This window comes from Macaca mulatta, chromosome 17, assembly GCF_049350105.2.
Source record: "Macaca mulatta isolate MMU2019108-1 chromosome 17, T2T-MMU8v2.0, whole genome shotgun sequence".
Taxonomy (NCBI): Eukaryota; Metazoa; Chordata; class Mammalia; order Primates; family Cercopithecidae; genus Macaca; species Macaca mulatta.
The window spans coordinates 44,401,770-44,417,610 of NC_133422.1; positions in this window are offsets into that span (position 1 = coordinate 44,401,770).

The following is a 15,841-nucleotide window of genomic DNA, read 5'->3' on the forward strand; positions in this document are numbered from 1 at the left end:
TGGAATCTGAGAACAGATATTTCGGATCCCTTTGAAGACTACAGGGCCACAGGAAATATCCTCCGATAACAAAGAGAAAGAAGCTTTCTGAGAAACTTCTTTGTGTTCTCTGAATTCATCTCACAGAGTTACAGCTTTCCCCTCAAAAAGCCTTTCGCTAAGTCAGTTCTTGTGGAATTGGCAAAGGGATATTTGGAAGCCCATAGAGGGCTATGGTGAAAAAGGAAATATCCTCAGATGAAATCTGGAAAGAAGCTTTCTGAGAAACTGCTTAGTGTTCTGTTAATTCATCTCACAGAGTCACATCTGTATTTCGTGGTACTCTTTGCAAGCCTTATTTCTGTGGAATCTAAGAACAGATATTTCGGATCCCTTTGAAGACTATAGGGCCAAAGGAAATATCCTCCGATAACAAAGAGAAAGAAGCTTTCTGAGAAACTTCTTTGGGTTCTGTGAAATCATACCACAGAGTTACAGCTTTCCCCTCATAAAGCCTTTCGCTAAGACAGTTCTTGTGGAATTGGCAAAGTGATATTTGGAAGCCCCTAGAGGGCTATGGTGAAAAAGGAAATATCCTCAGATGAAATCTGGAAAGAAGCTTTCTGAGAAACTGCTTAGTGTTCTGTTAATTCATGTCACAGAGTTACATCTGTATTTCGTGGATCTCTTTGCTAGCCTTATTTCTGTGGAATCTGAGAACAGATATTTCGGATCCCTTTGAAGACTATAGGACCAAAGGGAATATCCTCCGATAACAAAGAGAAAGAAGCTTTCTGAGAAACTTCTTTGTGTTCTGTGAAATCATCTCACAGAGTTACAGCTTTCCCCTCAAGAAGCCTTTCGCTAAGACACTTCTTGTGGAAATGGCAAAGGGATATTTGGAAGCCCATAGAGGGCTATGGTGAAAAAGGAAATATCCTCAGATGAAATCTGGAAAGAAGCTTTCTGAGAAACTGCTTAGTGTTCTGTTAATTCATCTCACAGAGTTACATCTGTATTTCGTGGATCTCTTTGGTAGCCTTACTTCTGTGGAATCTGAGAACAGATATTTCGGATCCCTTTGAAGACTATAGGACCAAAGGAAATATCCTCCGATAACAAAGAGAAAGAAGCTTTCTGAGAAACTTCTTTGGGTTCTGTGAAATCATCTCACAGAGTTACAGCTTTGCCCTCAAGAAGAATTTCGCTAAGACAGTTCTTGTGGAATTGGCAAAGGGATATTTGGAAGCCCATAGAGGGCTATGCTGAAAAAGGAAATGTCCTCAGATGAAATCTGGAAAGAAGCTTTCTGAGAAACTGCTCTGTGATGTGTGACTTCCACTCACAGAGTTACATCTGTATTTCGTGGATCTCTTTGCTAGCCTTATTTCTGTGGAATCTGAGAAGAGATATTTCGGATCCCTTTGAAGACTATAGGGCCAAAGGAAATATCCTCCGATAACAAAGAGAAAGAAGCTTTCTGAGAAACTTCTTTGTGTTCTGTGACATCATCTCCCAGAGTTACAGCTTTCCCCTCAAGAAGCCTTTCGCTAAGACAGTTCTTGTGGAATTGGCAAAGTGATATTTGGAAGCCCGTAGAGGGCTATGGTGAAAAAGGAAATATTCTCAGATGAAATCTGGAAAGAAACTTTCTGCGAAACTGCTTAGTGTTCTGTTAATTCATCTCACAGAGTTTCATTTGTATTTCGTGGATCTCTTTGCTAGCCTTATTTCTGTGGAATCTGAGAACAGATATTTCGGATCCCTTTGAAGACTATAGGGCCAAAGGAAATATCCTCCGATAACAAAGAGAAAGAAGCTTTCTGAGAAACTTCTTTGTGTTCTGTGAAATCATACCACAGAGTTACAGCTTTCACCTCAAGAAGCCTTTCGCTAAGACAGTTCTTGTGGAATTGGCAAAGTGATATTTGGAAGCCCATAGAGGGCTATGGTGAAAAAGGAAATATCCTCAGATGAAATCTGGAAAGAAGCTTTCTGAGAAACTGCTTAGTGTTCTGTTAATTCATCTCACAGAGTTACATCTGTATTTCGTGGGTCTCTTTGCTAGCCTTATTTATGTGGAAACTGAGATCAGATATTTCGGATCCCTTTGAAGACTATAGGGCCAAAGTAAATATCCTCCGATAACAAAGAGAAAGAAGCTTTCTGAGAAACTTCTTTGTGTTCTGTGAAATCATCTCACAGAGTTACAGCTTTCCCCTCAAGAAGCCTTTCGCTAAGACAGTTCTTGTGGAATTGGCAAAGTGATATTTGGAAGCCCATAGAGGGCTATGGTGAAAAAGGAAATATCCTCAGATGAAATCTGGAAAGAAGCTTTCTGAGGAACTGCTCTGTGATGTGTGACTTCCACTCACAGAGTTACATCTGTATTTCCTGTATCTCTTTGCTAGCCTTATTTCTGTGGAATCTGAGAACAGATATTTCGGATCCCTTTGAAGACTATAGGGCCAAAGGAAATATCCTCCGATAACAAAGAGAAAGAAGCTTTCGGAGAAACTTCTTTGTGTTCTGTGAAATCATCTCACAGAGTTACAGCTTTCCCCTCAAGAAGCCTTTCGCTAAGACAATTCTTGTGGAATTGGCAAAGTGATATTTAGAAGCCCTTAGAGGGCTAAGTTGAAAAAGGAAATATCCTCAGATGAAATCTGGAAAGAAGCTTTCTGAGAAACTGCTCTGTGATGTGTGACTTCCACTCACAGAGTTACATCTGTATTTCGTGGATCTCTTTCCTAGCCTTATTTCTGTGGAATCTGAGAACAGATATTTCGGATCCCTTTGAAGACTATAGGGCCACAGGAAATATCCTCCGATAACAAAGAGAAAGAAGCTTTCTGAGAAACTTCTTTGTGTTCTATGAAATCATCTCACAGAGTTACAGCTTTCCCCTCAAAAAGCCTTTCGCTAAGTCAGTTCTTGTGGAATTGGCAAAGGGATATTTGGAAGCCCATAGAGGGCTATGGTGAAAAAGGAAATATCCTCAGATGAAATCTGGAAAGAAGCTTTCTGAGAAACTGCTTAGTGTTCTGTTAATTCATCTCACAGAGTTACATCTGTATTTCGTGGATCTCTTTGCTAGCCTTATTTCTGTGGAATCTGAGAACAGATATTTCGTATCCCTTTGAAGACTATAGGGCCACAGGAAATATCCTCCGATAACAAAGAGAAAGAAGCTTTCTGAGAAACTTCTTTGTGTTCTGTGAAATCATCTCACAGAGTTACAGCTTTCCCCTCAAGAAGCCTTTCGCTAAGACAGTTCTTGTGGAATTGGCAAAGTGATATTTGGAAGCCCGTAGAGGGCTATGGTGAAAAAGGAAATATCCTCAGATGAAATCTGGAAAGAAACTTTCTGAGAAAGTGCTTAGTGTTCTGTTAATTGATCTCACAGAGTTTCATTTGTATTTCGTGGATCTCTTTGCTAGCCTTATTTCTGTGGAATCTGAGAACAGATATTTCGGATCCCTTTGAAGACTATAGGGCCACAGGAAATATCCTCCGATAACAAAGAGAAAGAAGCTTTCTGAGAAACTTCTTTGTGTTCTGTGAAATCATCTCACGGAGTTACAGCTTTCCCCTCAAGAAGCCTTTCGCTGAGACAGTTCTTGTGTAATTGGCAAAGGGATATTTGGAAGCCCCTAGAGGGCTATGGTGAAAAAGGAAATATCCTCAGATGAAATCTGGAAAGAAGCTTTCTGAGAAACTGCTTAGTGTTCTGTTAATTCATCTCACAGTGTTACATCTGTATTTCGTGGATCTCTTTGCTAGCCTTATTTCTGTGGAATCTGAGAACAGATATTTCGGATCCCTTTGAAGACTATAGGGCCAAAGGAAATATCCTCCGATAACAAAGAGAAAGAAGCTTTCTGAGAAACTTCTTTGTGTTCTGTGAAATCATCTCACAGAGTTACAACTTTCCCCTCAAGAAGCCTTTCGCTAGGACAGTTCTTGTGGAATCGGCAAAGGGATATTTGGAAGCTCATAGAGGCCTATGGAGAAAAAGGAAATATCCTCAGATGGAATCTGGAAAGAAGCTTTCTGAGAAACTGGTTAGTGTTCTGTTAATTCATCTCACAGAGTTACATCTGTATTTCGTGGATCTCTTTGCTAGCCTTATTTCTGTGGAATCTGAGAACAGATATTTCGGATCCCTTTGAGGACTATAGGGCCAAAGGAAATATCCTCCGATAACAAAGAGAAAGAAGCTTTCTGAGAAACTTCTTTGTGGTCTGTGAAATCATCTCACAGAGTTACAGCTTTCCCTTCAAGAAGCCTTTCGCTAAGACAGTTCTTGTGGACTTGGCAAAGGGATATTTTGGAGCCCATAGAGGCCTATGGTGAAAAAGGAAATATCCTCAGATGGAATCTGGAAAGAAGTTTTCTGAGAAACTGCTTAGTGTTCTGTTAATTCATCTCACAGAGTTACATCTGTATTTCGTGGATCTCTTTGCTAGCCTTATTTCTGTGGAATCTGAGAACAGATACTTCGGATCCCTTTGAAGACAATAGGGCCAAAGGAAATATCCTCCGATAACAAAGAGAAAGAAGCTTTCTGAGAAACTTCTTTGTGTTCTGTGAAATCATCTCACAGAGTTACAGCTTTCCCCTCAAGAAGCCTTTCACTAAGACAGTTCTGGTGGAATTGGCAAAGGGATATTTGGAAGCCCTTAGAGGGCTATGGTGAAAAAGGAAATATCCTCAGATGAAATATGGAAAGAAGCTTTCTGAGAAACTGCTTAGTGTTCTGTTAATTCATCTCACAGAGTTACATCTGTATTTCGTGGACCTCTTTGCTAGCCTTATTTCTGTGGAATCTGAGAACAGATATTTCAGATCCCCTTGAAGACTACAGGGCCAAAGGAAATATCCTCCGATAACAAAGAGAAAGAAGCTTTCTGAGAAACTCCTTTGTGTTCTGTGAAATCATCTCACAGAGTTACAGCATTCCCCTAAAGAAGCCTTTCGCTAAGACAGTTCTTGTGGAATTGGCAAAGTGATATTTGGAAGCCCATAGAGGGCTATGGTGAAAAAGGAAATATCCTCAGATGAAATCTGGAAAGAAGCTTTCTGAGAAACTGCTCTGCGATGTGTGACTTCCACTCACAGAGTTACATCTGAATTTCCTGGATCTCTTTGCTAGCCTTATTTCTGTGGAATCTGAGAACAGATATTTCGGATCCCTTTGAAGACTATTGGGCCAAAGGAAATGTCCTCCGATAACAAAGAGAACGAAGCTTTCTGAGAAACTTCTTTGTGTTCTGTGAAATCATCTCACAGAGTTACAGCTTTCCCCTCAAGAAGCCTTTCGCTAAGACAGTTCTTGTGGAATTGGCAAAGGGATATTTGGGTGCCCATAGGGGCCTATGGTGAAAATGGAAATATCCACAGATGAAATCTGGAAAGAAGCTTTCTGAGAGACTGCTTAGTGTTCTGTTAATTCATCTCACAGAATTACATCTGTATTTCGTGGATCTCTTTGCTAGCCTTATTTCTGTGGAATCTGAGAACAGATATTTCGGATCCCTTTTATGACTATAGGGCCAAAGGAAATATCCTCCGATAACAAAGAGAAAGAAGCTTTCTGAGAAACTTCTTTGTGTTCTGTGAAATCATCTCACAGAGTTACAGCTTTCCCCTCAAGAAGCCTTTCGCTAAGACAGTTCTTGTGGAATTGGCAAAGGGATATTTGGAAGCCCATAGAGGGCTATGGTGAAAAAGGAAATATCCTCAGATGAAATCTGGAAAGAAGCTTTCTGAGAAAATGCTCTGTGATGTGTGACTTCCACTCACAGAGTTACATCTGTATTTCGTGGATCTCTTTGCTAGCCTTATTTCTGTGGAATCTGAGAACAGATATTTCGGATCCCTTTGAAGACTATAGGGCCAAAGGAAATATCCTCCGATAACAAAGAGAAAGAAGCTTTCTGAGAAACTTCTTTGTGTTCTGTGAAATCATACCACAGAGTTACAGCTTTCCCCTCAAGAAGCCTTTCGCTAAGACAGTTCTTGTGGAATTGGCATAGGAATATTTGGAAGCCCATAGAGGGCTCTGGTGAAAAAGGAAATATCCTCAGATGAAATCTGGAAAGAAGCTTTCTGAGAAACTGCTCTGCGATGTGTGACTTCCACTCACAGAGTTACATCTGAATTTCCTGGATCTCTTTGCTAGCCTTATTTCTGTGGAATCTGAGAACAGATATTTCGGATCCCTTTGAAGACTATAGGGCCAAAGGAAATATCCTCCGATGACAAAGAGAAAGAAGCTTTCTGAGAAACTTCTTTGTGTTCTGTGAAATCAACTCACAGAGTTACAGCTTTCCCCTCAAGAAGCCATTCGCTAAGACAGTTCTTGTGGAATTGGCAAAGGGATATTTGGAAGACCATAGCGGCCTATGGTGAAAAAGGAAATATCCTCAGATGAAATCTGGAAAGAAGCTTTCTGAGAAACTGCTTAGTGTTCTGTTAATTCATCTCACAGAATTACATCTGTATTTCGTGGATCTCTTTGCTAGCCTTATTTCTGTGGAATCTGAGAACAGATATTTCGGATCCCTTTTATGACTATAGGGCCAAAGGAAATATCCTCCGATAACAAAGAGAAAGAAGCTTTCTGAGAAACTTCTTTGTGTTCTGTGAAATCATCTCACAGAGTTACAGCTTTCCCCTCAAGAAGCCTTTCGCTAAGACAGTTCTTGTGGAATTGGAAAAGGGAAATTTGGAAGCCCATAGAGGGCTATGGTGAAAAAGGAAATATCCTCAGATGAAATCTGGAAAGAAGCTTTCTGAGAAACTGCTCTGTGATGTGTGACTTCAACTCACAGAGTTACATCTGTATTTCGTGGATCTCTTTGCTAGCCTTATTTCTGTGGAATCTGAGAACAGATATTTCGGATCCCTTTGAAGACTATAGGGCCAAAGGAAATATCCTCCGATAACAAAGAGAAAGAAGCTTTCTGAGAAACTTCTTTGTGTTCTGTGAAATCATCTCACAGAGTTACAGCTTTCCCCTCAAGAAGCCTTTCGCTAAGACAGTTCTTGTGGAATTGGCAAAGGGATATTTGGGAGCCCATAGAGGCCTATGGTGAAAAAGGAAATATCCTCAGATGAAATCTGGAAAGAAGCTTTCTGAGAAATTGCTTAGTGTTCTGTAATTTCATCTCACAGAGTTACATCTGTATTTCGTGGATCTCTTTGCTAGCCTTATTTCTGTGGAATCTGAGAACAGATATTTCGGATCCCTTTGAAGACTATAGGGCCAAAGGAAATATCCTCCGATAACAAAGAGAAAGAAGCTTTCTGAGAAACTTCTTTGTGTTCTGTGAAATCATCTCACAGAGTTACAGCTTTCCCCTCAAGAAGCCTTTTGCTAAGACAGTTCTTGTGGAATCGGCAAAGGGATATATGGAAGCCCATAGAGGGCTATGTTGAAAAAGGAAATATCCTCAGATGGAATCTGGAAAGAAGCTTTCTGAGAAAATGCTTAGTGTTCTGTTAATTCATCTCACAGAGTTACATCTGTATTTCGTGGTTCTCTTGGCTAGCCTTATTTCTGTGGAATCTGAGAACAGATACTTCGGATCCCTTTGAAGACTATAGGACCAAAGGGAATATCCTCCGATAACAAAGAGAAAGAAGCTTTCTGAGAAACTTCTTTGTGTTCTGTGAAATCATCTCACAAAGTTACAGCTTTCCCCTCAAGATGCCTTTCGCTAAGACAGTTCTTGTGGAATTGGCAAAGGGATATTTGGGAGCCCATAGAGGCCTATGGTGAAAAAGGAAATATCCTCTGATGATTTCTGGAAAGAAACTTTCTGAGAAACTGCTTAGTGTTCTGTTAATTCATCTCACAGAGTTACATTTGTATTTCGTGGATCTCTTTGCTAGCCTTATTTCTGTGGAATCTGAGAACAGATATTTCGAATCCCTTTGAAGACTATAGGGCCAAAGGAAATATCCTCCGATAACAAAGAGAAAGAAGCTTTCTGAGAAACTTCTTTGTGTTCTGTGAAATCATCTCACAGAGTTACAGCTTTCCCTTCAAGAAGCCTTTCGCTAAGACAGTTCTTGTGGAATTGGCAAAGGGATATTTGGAAACCCTTAGAGGCCTATGGTGAAAAAGGAAATATCCTCAGATGAAATCTGGAAAGAAGCTTTCTGAGAAACTGCTCTGCGATGTGTGACTTCCACTCACACAGTTACATCTGAATTTCCTGGATCTCTTTGCTAGCCTTATTTCTGTGGAATCTGAGAACAGATATTTCGGATCCCTTTGAAGACTATAGGGACAAAGCAAATATCCTCCGATAACAAAGAGAAAGAAGCTTTCTGAGAAACTTCTTTGTGTTCTGTGAAATCGTCTCACAGAGTTGCAGCTGTCCCCTCAAGAAGCCTTTCGCTAAGACAGTTCTTGTGGAATTGGCAAAGTGATATTTGGAAGCCCATAGAGGGCTATGGTGAGAAAGGAAATATCCTCAGATGAAATCTGGAAAGAAGCTTTCTGAGAAACTGCTTAGTATTCTGTTACTTCATCTCACAGAGTCACATCTGTATTTCGTGGATCTCTTTGCTAGCCTTATTTCTGTGGAATCTAAGAACAGATATTTCGGATCTCTTTGAAGACTATAGGGCCAAAGGAAATATCCTTCGATAACAAAGAGAAAGAAGCTTTCTGAGAAACTTCTTTGTGTTCTGTGAAATCATCTCACAGAGTTACAGCTTTCCCTTCAAGAAGCCTTTCGCTAAGACAGTTCTTGTGGAATTGGCAAAGTGATATTTGGGAGCCCATAGAGGCCTATGGTGAAAAAGGAAATATCCTCAGATGAAATCTGGAAAGAAGCATTCTGAGAAACTGCTTAGTGTTCTGTTAATTCATCTCACAGAGTCACATCTGTATTTCGTGGATCTCTTTGCTAGCCTTATTTCTGTGGAATCTAAGAACTGATATATCGGATCCCTTTGAAGACTATAGGGCCAAAGGAAATATCCTCCGATAACAAAGAGAAAGAAGCTTTCTGAGAAACTTCTTTGTGTTCTCTGAAATCATCTCACGGAGTTACAGCTTTCCGCTCAAGAAGCCTTTCGCTAAGACAGTTCTTGTGGAATCGGGAAAGGGATATTTGGAAGCCCATAGAGGCCTATGGTGAAAAAGGAAATATCCTCAGATGGAATCTGGAAAGAAGCTTTCTGAGAAACTGCTTAGTGTTCTGTTAATTCATCTCACAGAGTTACATCTGTATTTCGTGGATCTCTTTGCTAGCCTTATTTCTGTGGAATCTGAGAACAGATATTTCGGATCCCTTTGAAGACTATAGGGCCAAAGGAAATATCCTCCGATAACAAAGAGAAAGAAGCTTTCTGAGAAACTTCTTTGTGTTCTGTGAAATCATCTCACAGTGTTACAGCTTTCCCCTCAAGAAGCCATTCTCTGAGACAGTTCTTGTGGAATTGGCAAAGGGATATTTGGAAGCCCATAGAGTCCTATGGTGAAAAAGGAAATATCCTCAGATCGATTCTGGAAAGAAGCTTTCTGAGAAACTGGTTAGTGTTCTGTTAATTCATCTCACAGTGTTACATCTGTATTTCGTGGATCTCTTGGCTAGCCTTATTTCTGTGGAATCTGAGAACAGATATTTCGGATCCCTTTGAAGACTACGGGACCAACGGGAATATCCTCCGATAATAAAGAGAAAGAAGCTTTCTGAGAAACTCCTTTGTGTTCTGTGAAATCATCTCACAGAGTTACAGTTTTCCCCTCAAGAAGCCTTTCGCTAAGACAGTTCTTGTGGAATCGGCAAAGGGATATTTGGAAGCCCTTAGAGGCCTATGTTGAAAAGGAAATACCCTCAGATGGAATCTGGAAAGAAATTTCTGAGAAACTGCTTTGTGTTCTGTTAATTCATCTCACAGAGTTACATCTGTATTTCGTGGATCTCTTGGATAGCCTTATTTCTGTGGAATCTGAGAACAGATATTTCGGATCCCTTTGAAGACTATAGGGCCAAAGGGAATATCCTCCGATAACAAAGAGAAAGAAGCTTTCTGAGAACCTTCTTTGTGTTCTGTGAAATCATCTCACAAAGTTACAGCTTTACTCTCAAGAAGCCTTTCGCTAAGACAGTTCTTGTGGAATTGGCAAAGGGATATTTGGGAGCCCATAGAGGCCTATGGTGAAAAAGGAAATATCCTCTGATGATTTCTGGAAAGAAACTTTCTGAGAAACTGCTTAGTGTTCTGTTAATTCATCTCACAGAGTTACATTTGTATTTCGTGGATCTCTTTGCTAGCCTTATTTCTGTGGAATGTGAGAACAGATATTTCGGATCCCTTTGAAGACTATAGGGCCAAAGGAAATATCCTCCGATAACAAAGAGAAAGAAGCTTTCTGAGAAACTTCTTTGTGTTCTGTGAAATCATCTCACAGAGTTACAGCTTTCCCCTCAAGAAGCCTTTCGCTAAGACAGTTCTTGTGGAATTGGCAAAGTGATATTTAGCAGCCCATAGAGGGCTATGGTGAAAAAGGAAATATCCTCAGATGAAATCTGCAAAGAAGCTTTCTGAGAAACTGCTCTGCTATGTGTGACTTCCACTCACAGAGTTACATCTTAATTTCCTGGATCTCTTTGCTAGCCTTATTTCTGTGGAATCTGAGAACAGATATTTTGGATCCCTTTGAAGACTATAGGACCAAAGGGAATATCCTCGGATAACAAAGAGAAAGAAGCTTTCAGAGAAACTCCTTTGTGTTCTGTGAAATCATGTCACAGAATTACAGCTTTCCCCTCAAGAAGCCTTTCGCTAAGACAGTTCTTGTGGAATTGGCAAAGGGATATTTGGGAGCCCATAGAGGCCTATGGTGAAAAAGGAAATATCCTCTGATGATTTCTGGAAAGAAACTTTCTGAGAAACTGCTTAGTGTTCTGTTAATTCATCTCACAGAGTTACATTTGTATTTCGTGGATCTCTTTGCTAGCCTTATTTCTGTGGAATCTGAGAACAGATATTTCGGATCCCTTTGAAGACTATAGGGCCAAAGGAAATATCCTCCGATAACAAAGAGAAAGAAGCTTTCTGAGAAACTTCTTTGTGTTCTGTGAAATCATCTCACAGAGTTACAGCTTTCCTCTCAAGAAGCCTTTCGCTAAGACAGTTCTTGTGGAATTGGCAAAGTGATATTTAGAAGCCCATAGAGGGCTATGGTGAAAAAGGAAATATCCTCAGATGAAATCTGGAAAGTAGCTTTCTGAGAAACTGCTCTGCTATGTGTGACTTCCACTCACAGAGTTACATCTTAATTTCCTGGATCTCTTTGCTAGCCTTATTTCTGTGGAATCTGAGAACAGATATTTCGGATCCCTTTGAAGACTATAGGGCCAAAGGAAATATCCTCCGATGACAAAGAGAAAGAAGCTTTCTGAGAAACTTCTTTGTGTTCTGTGAAATCATCTCACAGAGTTACAGCTTTCCCCTCAAGAAGCCTTTCGCTAAGACAGTTCTTGTGGAATTGGCAAAGGGATATTTTGGAGCCCTTATGGGCCTAGGGTGAAAAAGGAAATATCCTCCGATGAAATCTGGAAAGAAGCTTTCTGAGAAATTGCTTAGTGTTCTGTTAATTCATCTCACAGAGTTATATCTGTATTTCGTGGATCTCTTTGCTAGCCTTATTTCTGTGGAATCTGAGAACAGATATTTCGGATGCCTTTGAAGACTATAGGGCCAAAGAAATATCCTCCGATAACAAACAGAAAGAAGCTTTCTGAGAAACTTCTTTGTGTTCTGTGAAATCATCTCACAGAGTTACAGCTTTCCCCTCAAGAAGCCTTTCGCTAAAACAGTTCTTGTGGAAATGGCAAAGGGATATTTGGAAGCCCCTAGAGGGCTATGGTGAAAAAAGAAATATCCTCAGATGAAATCTGGAAAGAAGCTTTCTGAGAAACTGCTCTGCGATGTGTGACTTCCACTCACAGAGTTACATCTGAATTTCCTGGATCTCTTTGCTAGCCTTATTTCTGTGGAATCTGAGAACAGATATTTCGGATCCCTTTGAAGACTATTGGGCCAAAGGAAATATCCTCCGATAACAAAGAGAAAGAAGCTTTCTGAGAAACTTCTTTGTGTTCTGTGAAATCATCTCACAGAGTTACAGCTTTCCCCTCAAGAAGCCTTTCGCTAAGACAGTTCTTGTGGAATTTGCAAAGGGATATTTGGGTGCCCATAGGGGCCTAAGGTGAAAAAGGAAATATCCACAGATGAAATCTGGAAAGAAGCTTTCTGAGAAACTGCTTAGTGTTCTGTTAATTCATCTCATAGTGTTACATCTGTATTTCGTGGATCTCTTTGCTAGCCTTATTTCTGTGGAATCTGAGAACAGATATTTCGGATCCCTTTGAAGACTATAGGGCCAAAGGAAATATCCTCCGATAACAAAGAGAAAGAAGCTTTCTGAGAAACTTCTTTGTGTTCTGTGAAATCATCTCACAGAGTTACAGCTTTCCCCTCAAGAAGACTTTTGCTAAGACAGTTCTTGTGGAATCGGCAAAGGGATATATGGAAGCCCATAGATGGCTATGGTGAAAAAGGAAATATCCTCAGATGGAATCTGGAAAGAAGCTTTCTGAGAAAATGCTTAGTGTTCTGTTAATTCATCTCACAGAGTTACATCTGTATTTCGTGGTTCTCTTGGCTAGCCTTATTTCTGTGGAATCTGAGAACAGATACTTCGGATCCATTTGAAGACTATAGGACCAAAGGGAATATCCTCCGATAACAAAGAGAAAGAAGCTTTCTGAGAACCTTCTTTGTGTTCTGTGAAATCATCTCACAAAGTTACAGCTTTACTCTCAAGAAGCCTTTCGCTAAGACAGTTCTTGTGGAATTGGCAAAGGGATATTTGGGAGCCCATAGAGGCCTATGGTGAAAAAGGAAATATCCTCTGATGATTTCTGGAAAGAAACTTTCTGAGAAACTGCTTAGTGTTCTGTTAATTCATCTCACAGAGTTACATTTGTATTTCGTGGATCTCTTTGCTAGCCTTATTTCTGTGGAATGTGAGAACAGATATTTCGGATCCCTTTGAAGACTATAGGGCCAAAGGAAATATCCTCCGATAACAAAGAGAAAGAAGCTTTCTGAGAAACTTCTTTGTGTTCTGTGAAATCATCTCACAGAGTTACAGCTTTCCCCTCAAGAAGCCTTTCGCTAAGACAGTTCTTGTGGAATTGGCAAAGTGATATTTAGAAGCCCATAGAGGGCTATGGTGAAAAAGGAAATATCCTCAGATGAAATCTGGAAAGAAGCTTTCTGAGAAACTGCTCTGCTATGTGTGACTTCCACTCACAGAGTTACATCTTAATTTCCTGGATCTCTTTGCTAGCCTTATTTCTGTGGAATCTGAGAACAGATATTTTGGATCCCTTTGAAGACTATAGGACCAAAGGGAATATCCTCGGATAACAAAGAGAAAGAAGCTTTCAGAGAAACTCCTTTGTGTTCTGTGAAATCATGTCACAGAATTACAGCTTTCCCCTCAAGAAGCCTTTCGCTAAGACAGTTCTTGTGGAATTGGCAAAGGGATATTTGGGAGCCCATAGAGGCCTATGGTGAAAAAGGAAATATCCTCTGATGATTTCTGGAAAGAAACGTTCTGAGAAACTGCTTAGTGTTCTGTTAATTCATCTCACAGAGTTACATTTGTATTTCGTGGATCTCTTTGCTAGCCTTATTTCTGTGGAATCTGAGAACAGATATTTCGGATCCCTTTGAAGACTATAGGGCCAAAGGAAATATCCTCCGATAACAAAGAGAAAGAAGCTTTCTGAGAAACTTCTTTGTGTTCTGTGAAATCATCTCACAGAGTTACAGCTTTCCCCTCAAGAAGCCTTTCGCTAAGACAGTTCTTGTGGAATTGGCAAAGTGATATTTAGAAGCCCATAGAGGGCTATGGTGAAAAAGGAAATATCCTCAGATGAAATCTGGAAAGAAGCTTTCTGAGAAACTGCTCTGCTATGTGTGACTTCCACTCACAGAGTTACATCTTAATTTCCTGGATCTCTTTGCTAGCCTTATTTCTGTGGAATCTGAGAACAGATATTTCGGATCCCTTTGAAGACTATAGGACCAAAGGGAATATCCTCCGATAACAAAGAGAAAGAAGCTTTCAGAGAAACTCCTTTGTGTTCTGTGAAATCATGTCACAGAATTACAGCTTTCCCCTCAAGAAGCCTTTCGCTAAGACAGTTCTTGTGGAATCGGCAAAGGGATATTTGGAAGTCCTTAGAGGCCTATGGTGAAAAGGAAATATCCTCAGATGGAATCTGGAAAGAAGCTTTCTGAGAAACTGCTTTGTGTTCTGTTAATTCATCTCACAGAGTTATATCTGTATTTCGTGGATCTTTTGGCTAGCCTTATTTCTGTGGAATCTGAGAACAGATGTTTCTGATCCCTTTGAAGACTATAGGACCAAAGGGAATATCCCCCGATAACAAAGAGAAAGAAGCTTTCTGAGAAACTTCTTTGTGTTCTGTGAAATCATCTCACAGAGTTACAGCTTTCCCCTCAAGAAGCCTCTCGCTAAGACAGTTCTTGTGGAAATGGCAAAGGGATATTTGGAAGCCCTTAGAGGGCTATTGTGAAAAAGGAAATATCCTAAGATGAATTCTGGAAAGAAGCTTTCTGAGAAACTGCTCTGCGATGTGTGACTTCCACTCACACAGTTACATCTGAATTTCCTGGATCTCTTTGCTAGCCTTATTTCTGTGGAATCTGAGAACAGATATTTCGGATCCCTTTGAAGACTATAGGGACAAAGGAAATATCCTCCGATAACAAAGAGAAAGAAGCTTTCTGAGAAACTTCTTTGTGTTCTGTGAAATCGTCTCACAGAGTTGCAGCTGTCCCCTCAAGAAGCCTTTCGCTAAGACAGTTCTTGTGGAATTGGCAAAGTGATATTTGGAAGCCCATAGAGGGCTATGGTGAGAAAGGAAATATCCTCAGATGAAATCTGGAAAGAAGCTTTCTGAGAAACTGCTTAGTATTCTGTTAATTCATCTCACAGAGTCACATCTGTATTTCGTGGATCTCTTTGCTAGCCTTATTTCTGTGGAATCTAAGAACAGATATTTCGGATCTCTTTGAAGACTATAGGGCCAAAGGAAATATCCTTCGATAACAAAGAGAAAGAAGCTTTCTGAGAAACTTCTTTGTGTTCTGTGAAATCATCTCACAGAGTTACAGCTTTCCCTTCAAGAAGCTTTTCGCTAAGACAGTTCTTGTGGAATTGGCAAAGTGATATTTGGGAGCCCATAGAGGGCTATGGTGAAAAAGGAAATATCCTCAGATGAAATCTGGAAAGAAGCATTCTGAGAAACTGCCTAGTGTTCTGTTAATTCATCTCACAGAGTCACATCTGTATTTCGTGGATCTCTTTGCTAGCCTTATTTCTGTGGAATCTGAGAACAGATATTTCGGATCCCTTTGAAGACTATAGGGCCAAAGGAAATATCCTCCGATAACAAAGAGAAAGAAGCTTTCTGAGAAACTTCTTTGTGTTCTGTGAAATCATCTCACAGAGTTACATCTTTCCCTTCAAGAAGCCGTTCCCTTAGACAGTTCTTGTGGAATTGGCAAAGGGATATTTGGAAGCCCATAGAGTCCTATGGTGAAAAAGGAAATATCCTCAGATCGATTCTGGAAAGAAGCTTTCTGAGAAACTGGTTAGTGTTCTGTTAATTCATCTCACAGTGTTACATCTGTATTTCGTGGATCTCTTGGCTAGCCTTATTTCTGTGGAATCTGAGAACAGATATTTCGGATCCCTTTGAAGACTACGGGACCAACGGGAATATCCTCCGAT